The sequence below is a fragment of the Strigops habroptila genome, chromosome 6 (genome assembly GCF_004027225.2).
Source record: "Strigops habroptila isolate Jane chromosome 6, bStrHab1.2.pri, whole genome shotgun sequence".
In the NCBI taxonomy this organism is placed as follows: Eukaryota; Metazoa; Chordata; class Aves; order Psittaciformes; family Psittacidae; genus Strigops; species Strigops habroptila.
In genome coordinates, this window is record NC_044282.2 from 61,481,314 (window position 1) to 61,495,018 (window position 13,705).

General features: G+C 45.4%; 1 protein-coding gene across 6 annotated transcripts in view; it reads right to left on the reverse strand.

The window, feature by feature from the left end:
• The window catches only part of EXTL3 (exostosin like glycosyltransferase 3), a 162,661-nt gene that overhangs the window by 133,951 nt on the left and 15,005 nt on the right, over positions 1-13,705 (reverse strand). For 3 of the 6 annotated variants that reach the window (XM_030489622.1, XM_030489621.1, XM_030489617.1), the window contains exon 1: positions 2,044-2,515. The exons of 1 other annotated variant lie outside the window; for it this stretch is intronic. The gene's annotated coding sequence lies outside the window, so the exon portion shown is untranslated. Of the gene's footprint in view, positions 1-1,198; positions 1,954-2,043; positions 2,516-13,705 lie in introns of those variants that run through there. 2 more of the 6 variants (XM_030489625.1, XM_030489619.1) reach the window with 2 other exon arrangements.

Below are 13,705 nucleotides of genomic sequence, written 5' to 3' on the forward strand. Positions count from 1 at the left end.
CCCATATATCCACGCTATAAATATTCACGGGAAGATGATGATGGTCCTTCCCACCCCATCTGAACAGCACACAAACAAGCTTCCAATTTTGCCATATATCACTGGGGAACAGTCCAAGCAAAGGCAATTCAACAATCATGTTTTTCTTGTTCTACACAGTTGCTGCTTTTGCTCTGACCTGACAACTGCCAAAAGCCATCCTCACATGCAAACAAACACGAAAGCTAACAGTCTCCACTTGAAGAATTAAGAGAATTTTGGAAAACTGTTTTGGACTTCCTTTCTGCAATAAGACCTCAAGAAGCTCAAGAACTGTACCACAGCTGAGCTGCCAGAAGAATTCAGCTGTACCATGCTCAAATGAAGACAGTCAATTACCCCTGCTCCAGAATCTCATAACACAGAGCTGAACTGATGGAAACTCCTGTTTCCGGAACGAAAAACTGAAGAGAGGTCTCCCAAAGCCATGAGTGAACACAGATACAGCTGCACAAAATAACTGAACTCTCAGATGGTACATGAAGCTAAGGGATTTGTCAGAGGAGAACACTTCTCTCTCCCCATGACCACATAATCACACTGTGGTTCATTTCTGATGCTACTTCTGCACAGAAACTAGCTTCACTACTCATTACTTGATAAAACCCAACAATGTACAAAACACACCCCACATTCCAAGAACCCTACTATCTTATACATAATAGATTTCTCCATGAAAACATAAATACCTTTAAGATAACCACCTGCATGTGACACTCCTTTCAGGAAACAAAGTTATTTAATCTTCTTCATACAGATGTTAGACTTGCAGCACAGGAACCCAGACATTTTAAAGCCAAGCTATCATATTGAGATATCAACACACACAATTTATCAGGCACACACATAAGCAACAAGAGATTAGAACTACTCATTGAGATTCTGAATGCTTGGATTTTAACACACACAGCAACAGCACAGCACATCTGGAGTGCTTCTCAGCATCTTTGTGAATCCTTAATACCATTTTAACCATTTCCAGCTACTCCAGGCTCCAAATTGTTTGGTTTGGGACCATCATCACGGGGTGTTAATCAGCCAGCAGCAACATATTAACCCCACAGTGGTCAAATATTTGACTGAGGAAAGACCCCAATGTTTTTAAGCAAGAAGAGACCTCATATGGGTAAAACAGCTGAGAAAATAAAACAACACGAACCTCAACTTCGGCAAACAATTCACAGGAGCGTATTACGGGCATACAGGGAACGCTGAGAAGACAACAGCCTCGCCGCTTCTATCCTCGCCATCTCGCAAGGCGAAACCCCAGCGAGAGCAACAGGGAGCACGCCTCGATCCGGTCCGAGGGAGCCCGCTGCCGCAGGCTTTGTCAAGTTTCCAAGCCACGGGACAGCCCTGCGAGCCGGCCAAAAGCGCGCCTGGGTCAACGCTGCCGCTGCCGGTCGAAGCCGGACCGGGCGCTAGGCCTCAAGCCCCCCCGCCGATACCTGCCTCGGAGCGGGGGGACGGGACCCCGCCGGGCACAGGGGACGCGGCGAACCCCCCGACGTGCAGGGGGACGGGAGGGGGCTCAGGCCGGTGCGCCCCGGCCCCTCGCAGAGTGAGTTCAGCGAGGCGGGAGAGAGGGCAGGGGCCAGGCGGGGAAGCTGGAGCCCATCAGCAGCGCCTGGGCGCCGGGTGCCGCCGCAACCCTCCCGCCATGAGGGTCGCCAGCCTTGTGGGGACCCCGCCGCGGTGCCCCTCACCCTGTGAGACACCCGAAATGGCTCTCGCACTGCGAGGAAGCCTCGCACGGTGTCCCCAGCCCCGAGGAATCCTGCACCACCCCCGAGACTGCCCCTCAGGGACGCTCAAGCCGGGCACCCCTCCCGCCTCAGGAGGGCTTCCCCCGGACTGTACCACTCCCACCACTCACCCAGCCCCACGGACTCCCCCGGGGGGGGGTGTTTGTGTGTGAAGATGTGTGTGACCGCCGCGAGTCGCTCTCCCCACCTTTCCCACACCGCCCCCATACCTCCCCGTACGTGGTACGGTCCACCCTACCTCTTGGCGCCCTCACTTCACCCTCCTGGCGGATCCGCGGTCCCGGCGCCCGCTGCGCCGTCCCCGGCGAGTGGCTGGGGGGGGAGCCATAGCCGCTGCCTTGTCCTGCCCCTCCGTCCGCCCTCCCCTGCTCCCCCCCCCCCGGTCCGGATGCAGTTGGTTTGTTCCGAGAAGCCGGCCGGTCTTCTCTCCTAAACCGCTGGGTCTCTCACATCTTCGGCCATTTCCGACCGAACCGGCGGAAGTTGCCGAAGTGGTGGCGGAACTTCACGGCCTTCTCCGAAGGGTTGGGCGGAGAGAGCCGAACAGGCGGCGGAGCGAGCCGAAGGGATGAGGGGCGGGGAGCAGCAACGCGGAGGAGGAGACTCGTGGCTGCGGAACCTGCCGGGAAAAGTCGAAGCTCCGCAGCTCTGCTCCGTCTCTAGGGCGGAGAAGAGCCCACACCGTCATGGAGCTCACACCGCGGTCACCCGCCCTCTCCCGGCTCTGAGGAGGGGCAGCAAAGCGAGGGGGAGCTCCGTCCCTTTAAACGGTGGAGGAGGCGGAGCAGCTGCTCCCTCCCTTGCGGGAGCCCGCCCGCCTGCCGCTGCGCACGCGCGCGGCGCGGAGGCGCTTTTCCCGCGTAAAGGCAGGCACGTGGCTGGTTACCCGTGTCCCCGCTCCCCGCTGAGGGGCCGCCGTGAGGCGCCGCCTCCCCCGGGCAGCCGCATCCAGTCCTTTAACTGCCCGTAGGAATGAGGCCTGGGGCTGTGAGGTATGTGCTGAAGGGATGAACAAGGTGTGGTACACACACGTTCCCATAACCACCTGGTGTGAGTTCCTGCAAGAGAGTGTGAATTGTGGGTGCCCCATGGGCTGGGTCATGAGGAAGCCACTAGATCCACACTGATGAATTACAGCATGGTTTGGGTTGGAAGGGACCTTGGAGATCACCCAGTTCCAATCCCCTGCCACAGGCAGGGACACCTTCCACTAGACCAGGTTGCTCCAAGCCCCTGTGTCCAACCTGGCCTTGAACACTGCCAGGGATGGGGCAGCCACAGCTTCTCTGGGCACCCTGTGCCAGGGCCTCACCACCCTCACAGGGAACAACTTCTGCCTAAGATCTCATCTAAATCTCTCCTCTGTAAGTTTAAAGCCATTCCCCCGTGTCTGTCCATACAGTCCCTTGTAAAATGACTTAACTCTGTCATTCTAAAACAAAAGCCCAACAAAAAAAAAATAGTTGCCTGGTTCTAAACCATATCTAAATAAAATATATCTACAGAAATCAATTTTAGAATTGATTTTATTATCTTCCATATTGCAATTCTCCTGGAAATTTCAGTGACTATTAAGAAAAAGACACGATCCAAAGCAGGAAGCAGCAACCCACTCTGGTGACAGCCAAGCAAAACTCTGAGTGGATCTTGGCAATGACTGAGCAATGGCACAAAATACCAGCGCTGCCTCTTTGCTAAGGCTCCTTCCCCTTCTGAGCCCTGCTACACTAAGGAATCAGCTGCATTTCTGTAAAATTCCCTTGAATTCCTTGACTGTTACAGCTAACCATGCTTCCCCTTCATATCAAAACAGATCCTTTGAAGTTTTCCAGAGATACCCAAGAAAGAAGACACATCTAAATACCTAGACTACCCCCAAACTCCACCCTGGAACAGATGGTGAGCTTATAAACAGAAAAGCATCTAGTAACCACTGGTATGAAAAAGCTGGCAAGCAACAGCTTATTCTGTTCTACTAAATATTCCGTAATTTGAACTATATTTAAACAGGAGTTAAAAAGAAACAATCATTTCATTTGTATATAGCATAATCCCAAAACACCTACATATTGTAACTGCAGCATAGCTTGGGCACTACACCCTTTGTCTACCAAAAGCATTTTTTTTTAATTAAGTGTTCAACACTGTCTAAACGTAAACTAAAAGTGACTGCAAAACAAGCAGTTCAGTGAAGTACAAAAGCATCGTTTTAAGCATGTGCTTTGTTGCATCAGACTGCTGGACTCAAGGCTGAGAGTTCCCAGCACTTCAGCTCACCCTTGAGTCCATGCACTTTAAGGGGCCTTTGACAACCTGCCAGGTTGCTGAGAGTGCTTGAAAAGACAGAAGACCTGGGCAACGCAGACTCCGCTCACAGAGATCTACGTGCTTAAGCCAGCTGTTTCGTTGGTGCCCGGGCTCAGTTACCACAATGTAAACTGGGGATAATTCTTCCTACATGACTATAAACAATCTGAAAACCAATCTGTTAGAAATTATAGTCCTCATGTAGTAAAGAAGGCTGGTAAGCACGTACACAGGTGGTAAAAAAAACCACCCTTAAAGCCCCAAACCAAAGTCAGACCTGAGCATGCACACCACCCACGATAACCCCAAATCTGCTTCCAAAATTCTATTTAAATAATCTTTTGGGACTCTGCTCCGTGGTTCCTTCTGCGATCTGAGTGAATCATCTGTGTTTGCTAGAAACCTAAAGCGATAGCATGCATAAAGCCATCGTTCTGGATTAAAGTCACTTTGGGGAAAGACTGTAAAAGGCTGTCTGCTGGGATTGTATTAGACGTCTGCTGGAGCCCCCACCGCTGGATTTGGATGTGTGCAGAGAGCTTTGAAAAATTACTAGAGAGAGAAAAAAATAATACTAGAAATGGAATGATAAAGGAGTCTTAAATTCCAGATATAGAAGGAAGAACAAATACTAACAGCAGGTCCTGTAAGTCTGGGATGTAATAGCCTACAGAATTCTTTACAAAATAGGCGCTGAGCAAACGAGAGGTGATTTGTCTGTAGACTTTCGGCAAATAGTGAGGATGTTGTAATAAAAGCTGCTTGTGATCACTCAATTTGAGCCTATTTTTCACAAATTGGTTCAGTTTAAGCAAAATAAAAGCAGTTCTTCAAGGTTTTCAATTTCAAAAAGAAAAATTTTTTTTTGAATGAGGTAATTAAGGGAACAAGTTTGAGAAGCTTATGGGGTTGAATGGCTGAAAGGCTCCAATGAGAAGACCTTGAAACCAAAGGGGAAAAGCCATCAGCCATTTGCATTCTGAAAGGATGGCAAAAGAGGCAAATAAAAAAGCACACATAAGGAAGCTGGAGATTGGAGATAGTCACAGTCAAGACCCTAGATTGAATACAGATGCTGCCTTGCTGCTGAGTAACAAGGAGAGTGTAGAATGTAGGGGCAAAAGCATTGTGGGGTACAAGAAAGCCTCCCTGCAATTGCCCAGCCAGGGGGAAGTCAACTCCACTGCTCAGTGCCCTCTCTTCAGGCTACTGGAACATCAAGTCTGCTAGCAAGTACTTCTAACAAGTCTACGCAATCCCTCAACTAAAATACAGAAATCTTCATAATAAAAGCCTTGAAATGCTGCAATGAACCTCCTTGTCCGACAGCCGTGTTTGAAAGTGCTGACGTGCATGTCTGATGTTCTCCTGTAACCACACGGCATCCCATTGTTATAGCCTACTTCAACCTGCGTCTCTCCCAAATCATGGAGACCTCTACAACACAATACTTCTGCTGAAGGAAGGAGGGCTAGAGACAGCAGCGCTCAGGGAGGCCACTGCTATCAACTCCAGACAAGACTTGAGAACAGAATCTGAATCAAAACATAAAAGGCACGGGAAATACCCAATATAAAGTGCACCCTGAGATCAAAGGTTCATTGTGCTAAAATAGCTTGGCACTCATCTTTGATAAAATAACTGGGTTCTTTTGACAAAAAGGCAGTTGGTCTTATTTATTGGGATTTTAGCAAAGCGACAAGGAATCTGGGACTTTCAGTAAGGGGGGGAAATGGGGATGGATAAAGAGAACGGTGAGATCGATAATAATCACTGGTGTCCATTAAGTGCTGCAGGTTTTTTTGAAAAGCATCACTACAAAGTTAAATAATAACTAATAATTGACATAGTTTTGAGCACAGTGTATTTCAAGGCCTAACTTTACTATAATGTACCAAAATGCTTTGAATTTTAAAAAATATATATCTAAGTAGTACAGGCCTGCTGCCAAAATCGACCATTAAAATGGGGAAACAGTTGCCAGCTGCTGCTTTTTCCCAGTGCAGAAAGGATACTTCCTTCCTTCTGCAGGTCACTCAATTCAGTTATTAGTGCATTAGAAACAGAGAAACCAACTTCAAGCTGAATCATCATGAAAATATTTCTCAGAATTAAAACCTTGTATGTTTTTTCTCATACCTGCAGGATTCTTAAGTGTATTTGCAAAAGCACAGGAACGGAAATCCTGAGTCTGATCCCTTAATACTGAAGTCAACCACATTGCGTAATCTCATTAATACATTTATCAGGCTCCATCTTCACAGTAATCAGGTTTTTAGCCCCAGTTACACAATTCCCATTAGGAGGCTATTCAAGAACCTCCCTTAGTTTGAAGCCGTTCTGCTCATTTCCAGCCTAAACTTACTCAGAGCCATTTGTTCTTGTGCCAGAATTGTCATTTAACTTAAATAACTCTTCCCCCTCTCTGGTATTTATGCCAGTGTATTTATAGAGAAGGAATTTAATTTTTCTCTACCTTTTTTTATCACTGGCTTTCCATCCAGGCTCCTTTTTTGTGAACCAGCTCCACTGTTCTCCGGATCATTTCCAGCGGACACCCTCCCCTGCACCTTTTACAGTTGAAATCAATCTTTCTCCTATATGGACAAAGAATTCATAGTACATTTTAAACAATGCCTCACTAAAACCAGTTGTGGCGGCATTCGCATTTCCTTGTCACTAGTGGAAATAACTTGATTGGCTAATGTGATTCTGTTATGTACCTTTATCACCAGGACATCACAAGTACCCTATGATTGATTAATACATTCCAAGATAGAAGCCCCAACTTTCTCTCAGAGCTTGCATTAAAAAAAGAACTTGCAATTGCCTACAGGCAAATAGTCCTGAAGTCATTCATTTTTCTGATGGACTGTCCTATTTTTCCTCTTTCAGTGACACCTCCAAATCCCATTGATTTCTGCTGTTAGTCAATACACTGATTAACACTGGTCTTGAGACCAGTCATTGAGGAACACTATTGCTAACTTGCCCGCCAATCCTTTTTCAACCATCCTGCCTTTTCTCCTGTGAGTACAGGATTTATTGATGCAAAACAGCGAGCAAAATGCTTAAATTCTGATTGATTTAAACTGTCTTGCTTTGCATTTTTTGTCTTTTTTTCCATAACAAAAGGCTGACTTTTGCTGGTGGAGAACAACAAAGGCATATTTATTCATAAATCAGGCCTTTGGCTGAACTGGAAAGCTGTCCTATTTTTACAGTTGGGCATTTATAAAAATTAATAAACTATGCAAGTCAACACATTTCATGTTAAAAATGGTAAATGAAGTTTCTTAATGACTAGTCTAACTTTTTAATTGTACTTAGGATTTATGTCACGGATTGAAAAAACAATTAGAATGCAGGAAAAAGGCATGTAAAACTTGTAGTTAAATAAAGTTAAGCTAAATGTGCTGAATACATAGTTTAAATTAAAACAAACTGGTTTATTGTACAGAGGAATTCTGCAGCCTGTAAATAGAACCAATTTCTATCTATTCAGCATGTCTTCAGGTTCTCAGAACTTGAAACAAAATTAATTTCTATTCTCATGCAAGGGAAGAGCGGATGTTCAAGTCAAATGAATGTGGCAAGAACTAATTCATTAAACATTTTAACACAGATCACTTCTGCAGTTCAGTTGCCCACACAGCCATGCCCGTGGCACATGGTGTTAGCAGGATGAAGGAAGAGCAAAATCGGCAAGCAAAGATGGGCAGAGGAGAGCAGGACTGCTTGTGCTGATTGTAGTCCTGCCTCAAATGTGGCGAAAGTATATTCACGGGTGTAGTTTTGGGGCAGACTGAGCTGATGTAGACTGTCCTCATTGCAGTCCTGTGAACTTCAATGGGCAGTTGCATTTGCAGTGTCTTATCTTGGCACTGGTGATGTCAAGAATGAATCACAGAATCCCAGATTGGAAGGGACCTCAAGGATCATCTGGTCCAACCTTTCAAGGCACAGCATGACCAAGACTAGATGGCCCAGCACCCTGCCCAGCCAGAGCTTAAAAGTGTCCAGTTCTGGGGAGTCACCACTTTCCTGGGGAGATTATTCCAATGACTGATTGTTCTTACAGTGAACAATTTTCCTCTCATGTCCAACCGGAATCTCCCCAGGAGTAACTTGTGTCCATCACCCCTTGTCTTTTCCATGGGACTCCTTTTAAAAAAGAGTCTCCATCTTCTGTATAGCCACCCTTTAAATACTGGAACATGAGGATCAGGTCTCCCCTGAGCCGCCTTTTCTCCAGGCTGAACAAGCCCAGCTCTCTCAGCCTTTCCTCACATGGCTGCCCAGTGCTTGGATCATCTTCGTGGTCCTTCTCTGGACCCTCTCCAGTGGGGAACAAAACTGGACACAATATTCCAGGTGTGGCCTGACAAGCACTGAGTAGAAAAATGACATCTTTATGTCTGCTGATGATGCCCTTGTTGATGTTCACCAGCATCCTGTTGACTTTCTTTGAACAGAGCTGCACACACTGTTCACTCTTGTTGAGCCTGCATCCCCCAGGAATCCCAGGTCACTTTCCACAGAACTGCTCCACAGCCAAATAGATCCCAGCCTGAGGGATTTGAACTCCATACAGAGCAAGACAGTTCAAGCAACTAATCAGGAACTAAGTCTGCCAAAGAAAGTGATTTCTCTTCTGTTTTCCTAAATGCAAACCCATGCATTCAGTGCTGGTGACGGGTGTGCAAACACTGGCTTCTTTAATTTAGTTATCATTCATAGATCTCCTTAAGAGCAGATTCATAACAACCAAATCAATAAGGCTGTGGTTCTCAGCAGAGATGGATGCAAGCTGCTTGGACCTAGTGGGAGAGAGGACTGTGCACTGACACAACCCTGTGCACATACTGTCCTCCTGCTATCCCTTCTCTCCTTCCCTATAAATTCATGCCTACATGCACGAACTCCACAGAAACACAGTCTGACACAGCACATCGGTTTGAAATCTCATCAGCAACAGAACTGAGCAATGAAGCTTTTTATGGTGCAGGTACAGAAAAGCAAAGGTCAATGAGAGGGGCGAACCAGAGAATGAACACGGAAGTCCCTCCAGCTGGAGTGGGGAGGGATTTGATCTACCGCAGTACGTACGCTGCTATGGATCAGGAATTGTTGTCCCCAGTAATCATTACCTCAGTCTGAGCCCTAGGAAGCTGCTTCAGCTTCCTTATCGGTAGAGGAAATAATGACATTCTCCAAGTCCTCCTCATTCACCTTGTCAGTCCTGAAGTGCTTTGAGATCATCCAACAGATGACAATACTTGTGCTTATTCAGTATTAGTACTGGCTCCCAAGAGAGCAAGAACAAACAATAATATGCCCTTCCAATTACAGCAATGTTCTACTAAAACCACTGTGTATATCGAGTTGTAAATTCAATCAAATTCAAATAAGAAAAAACCTCCCTTTCTCCCACCAGTGACAGAACAGTACAACCCTTTGCCTTTTTTTTTCTTTTTTGTAATTAAAAATAGGTTGAACTTTAGGAGTGTTATTGCACCACTTGAAGCAGTAGAAGAAGCGGAATAAAGTGCATCATAAAAAGATGCCACTGGGATCACTTAAAGTCAACAAAATTGAAAACATTTAGAAGGAACAAAGCCAAAAGCACAGAACCAGATTTAAACTTGGCATATGCTGTGGCAGGAGGCCAGCAGAAGGAGAACTTGCTAGAGGAGCAACAACAGGGAGAGGTCCCTGCTGCAGCCCACAGGTCAGGTATGATCGGCCAAATAATCAGGTGTCATCAACTGGTGCAGCTGGGATGAGATCAATGAAGCAATGCCTATTTCAACTTGCTGAAGCTCTGACCTGGCGTATCTGAACTCAGCTGTAAAAAATTCTCATGCCATTAATAAACATTGAGCTGTTATACACTACTTGCTATCTTCAAAGAGCTTTAAAACCAATGACTAATCCTCACCACCACCTCCTTAGGTGCAGGCACTTTTTATAAAGATGGAAACAAAGGCAAAATGGTGAAGTCATTGGCCACAGCTCCTAAAAGGTTATTTTTAAAACCAGCCAAGCACAAGGCAGAAATTCAGAGATCCCAGTCACAAAGTCCCTTCACCAGGCAGAATTTCACTTGCATTTCTTTGACAGCAGGAGACATCTACAACCTCAAATATTTGCCCCCAAACCTGAAACCTTATATATATAAAGTTACTTCTTAAATGGAGGTAAGCCTGATTTTGTATCTTCTCTGCACAGGCAAGGATCAGCAGAGGAAGTAAAATGAGTGAAGTGATGCTGTGATGGAGATCAACAGGAAGTTTTGGCCACTAACTTGCATTTCAGCTGATGTGGTTTAACCAAGAAAAAAAGACAAAAAAGGCAGCTAAGCCTCCTCACTAGAAGGTCAGTAAATCACAATTCCTAGATTCTTTTCTCCATTTCAGGTTTTTTCCTCCAGCAAACAAAATTACCTTAAAATTTACAAGAAAGCTGTGAAACAAATTCAGGTTTGTAACAAACTCTTGGAGGAAAGATGATCTGGATGTACAGAGTTACTAATGCTCTGCAAAGCAGAGATCTCCAGGGGAGACTAGAACTAAAAGACTATTTTAACAAAATGCCAGAAACAGGAATAAGTTACTAAAGGGAGAATAAACCCAATACACTTGTGTTTTTAAGCACCTCAATAATGTTATCAATAAACCCAGATGCATCCTTTCCACAAATGCAGCAGTGACAATTGATTCAAATAGATGACACTTCTGTAATGTGCCTATTTGACTCTCGAGCTGAAGCAGATAAAAATTCAAAGATTGGACTCCCTTGGTATTTGTATGTTAATATACACAGCTTTAGGGAAATTGTTGCGACTCAACCTACAATTCAGTCCGCACAGTGAGTGACATTCAAGTACCTACCGGCAAGTTTCATAGCGCTCACAGTGTATCTCACAGGCTGTCATCAGCCTGATGCATTATCTTTTTTGCTAAAAATCTGTCATGAGCACCAGGCTCCCCTTGGTTCAGACAGGCAGGAGTAGAGCTGACTCATCCTCTTTTTTCCCCTTTCTTCCTGATTTGTATTGTCTCCTTTTCAATTTAGTTTTCCCATGTTACACAAGGAGAAGGAGATGGAGACTCCTTTTTTACAAGGAGTCACATGGAAAGAAAGGGGTGATGGGCACAATTTCCTTCTGGGGAGATTCCAGTTGGACACTAGAGGAAAATTTTTCCCAGTGAGAACAACCAGCCGTTGGAATTATCTCCCCAGGGAAGTGGTGGACTTCCCAACACTGGACACTGTTAAGATTCAGCTGGACAGGGTGCTGAGCCATCTCGTCTAGGTCATGCTTTGCCTAGAAAGGTTGGACCAGGTGACCCTTGAGGTCCCTTCCAATGTGGGATTGTAGGATTCTATGAAGGGGTATGGCTATATGTATGTATAATATGTGTGCATGTGCAAGAGACAACAAGAGAAAGAATGTGTTTTGAACCTCCACCTATTCCTTTTACAGTTCCTTTTGCTTCATCTCCTTGGAGATATTTTATTATGAAATTCAAATGAATTATCCTTTCTATTGCTTTTGTTGAAAGAAAAAAAAGTAGGACAGAAAGCTACCTAGGGGGAAAAGTTCATGATCTGGAGTCCTTGGACTTGCTGAAGTTTCTTGCTGTGTTTCTACAGAAAGTGGGCAAGCAGCTACACCTCGCACCAAGCCACCAAAGTTTCTCCCTCACCAACCAGTTTTAACTAGGGCTGGTTTTGCCCAAACCACCACTGCATTTAAACTGAAAACAGGTTTTACTGCAAATAGAAACCTTCATGCATGGGACTGGGCTCTACCAAGGCAAAAAAGGGGCCATGCTCTGGCTCCGGTTGATCGATCTTAACGACTGAGTTGGAAGATCTCTCCTTCACAGGGACTGTTTGGTATCCAGTCATGCAAACTGGAGCTGCACCTCTCCCTGAGGCTCAGTAAGTACCTGGGCTATCTCTCGTGCCTGGCTGCCTGTCTTTCATGAACTTATGCAACCTTAATTACACTTGCAGACCTGTATCTCTTTGTCAGCCTTGACTGAAATAGGCCAACAGGTTCAGAAGTTACTGGGGTGGTGCAAACATGCATACATGTGGGGTGATAAGAAACCTGGATAAGTCTGAGTCTCATTTTGTAAGAAAACGACACGGATGGATGATCATAAGGGCAAAATAAGGGAGTGTCATTATGGATCCGAGCAGAGATCCCAAGCACTGAGCTATCCACATTGAAGCAAACTAAAGATTTAGGTGTAGCCACCCAGAAAAATCAGTTATTTGGATGTACTCAGTAATAGGCAAATGTCTAAAATACCACATTCAGAAAGAAACCTCTAGCCCAGCTTCTCTCTTCAAGACTGATGACAGGCTGCATCTGCCAGCAATAGAACAACACTACCAAGATCTCAGGACAGCTGATGCCAGACAGGACCACCCAGAGCAGAATCAGAGGTTGCACCAGGCTCCCAAACTGCTTCACCAACAAGTCTGGGGTCAAACCACAGAAACACAGGAAGAAGAGAGCTGAGATGAACCAGAAAAAGCCCATCCCTTTGCTTCAGGCTGCACAAAGTTTTACTTAAACAATTTTTTTGCAGATGTCCATCCAAGGTTCTCCAGGATCTCTTAAGACTATGGTTCAGTCAGGCTCAGGTCAGCAGCAAACCACATAGAGGAAAAGCTGTAACTCATTAATTCCTTTAGTTCATTAAGCCCTCTCTTTCCACCACCATTGTGATTATTTTCCTTTTAATAAGGTTTGGAAGAGTGATGAGAGATGTACCACTTGAAGTCTCGCTTTGGCATCAAGATGCAGGAAGCCCTGCAGTCATGAGAGTGCCGTGCAGTTTTCATAGTCACGAGGTTGACGTGAAGCAGCAAGGAAAAAGCACAGGAACCAGCACTCCTTCTCCAAGCTAGTTCCAAGATACAGGAACACCTACTTGAGAGGGTTATGTAAATTTAACAGCAAACATGGCCTATACTCAGGTAACAACCTACTTTGCACTCAAAAATTAGGATTACTATTATGCATATTTCCTCATTAGCAGTCACTAGATGAGAACTTGTATTTGCACATGTGACAGTTGGTTGTACACAGCTACTGGCCAACATCCCCACCCTGCCCTCCCACAGTCAGCATGCATGCTGCAAGTCTTCCCATGCACAAAGCATGCAGATACAACATGAAAAACCAGGGCTGCTAGCGGCAGTGCATTGCTGGTCTGGGCTCTCCTCCTGTTGGGCCTTCAAGGCAACATGAAACACAACAAAGCAATGAGCAAAAAAAGTCCTCAGGTGGCCAAAGATTCATTATAACAGGCAGAATCATTCCCTTCATCCTCTCTCCAGCCCCCACTTAATTGAGTAGCCTGGTAAATTGATGAATTACACTTAAATGATCTTGCTGTGATGCCTCATGCTGATGAATGAAGAATACCCTGCCAGAGTCTCCTAATTTCAGGTGATGGATTTGAGCCCAGGCTGCATCACAATTCCTTATGACTGACAAGCTCAGCTATTTTCACTCTTTATCTTGATATTATTTGATTGAATAAATCCAAGGTCATAATTTCCTAGGT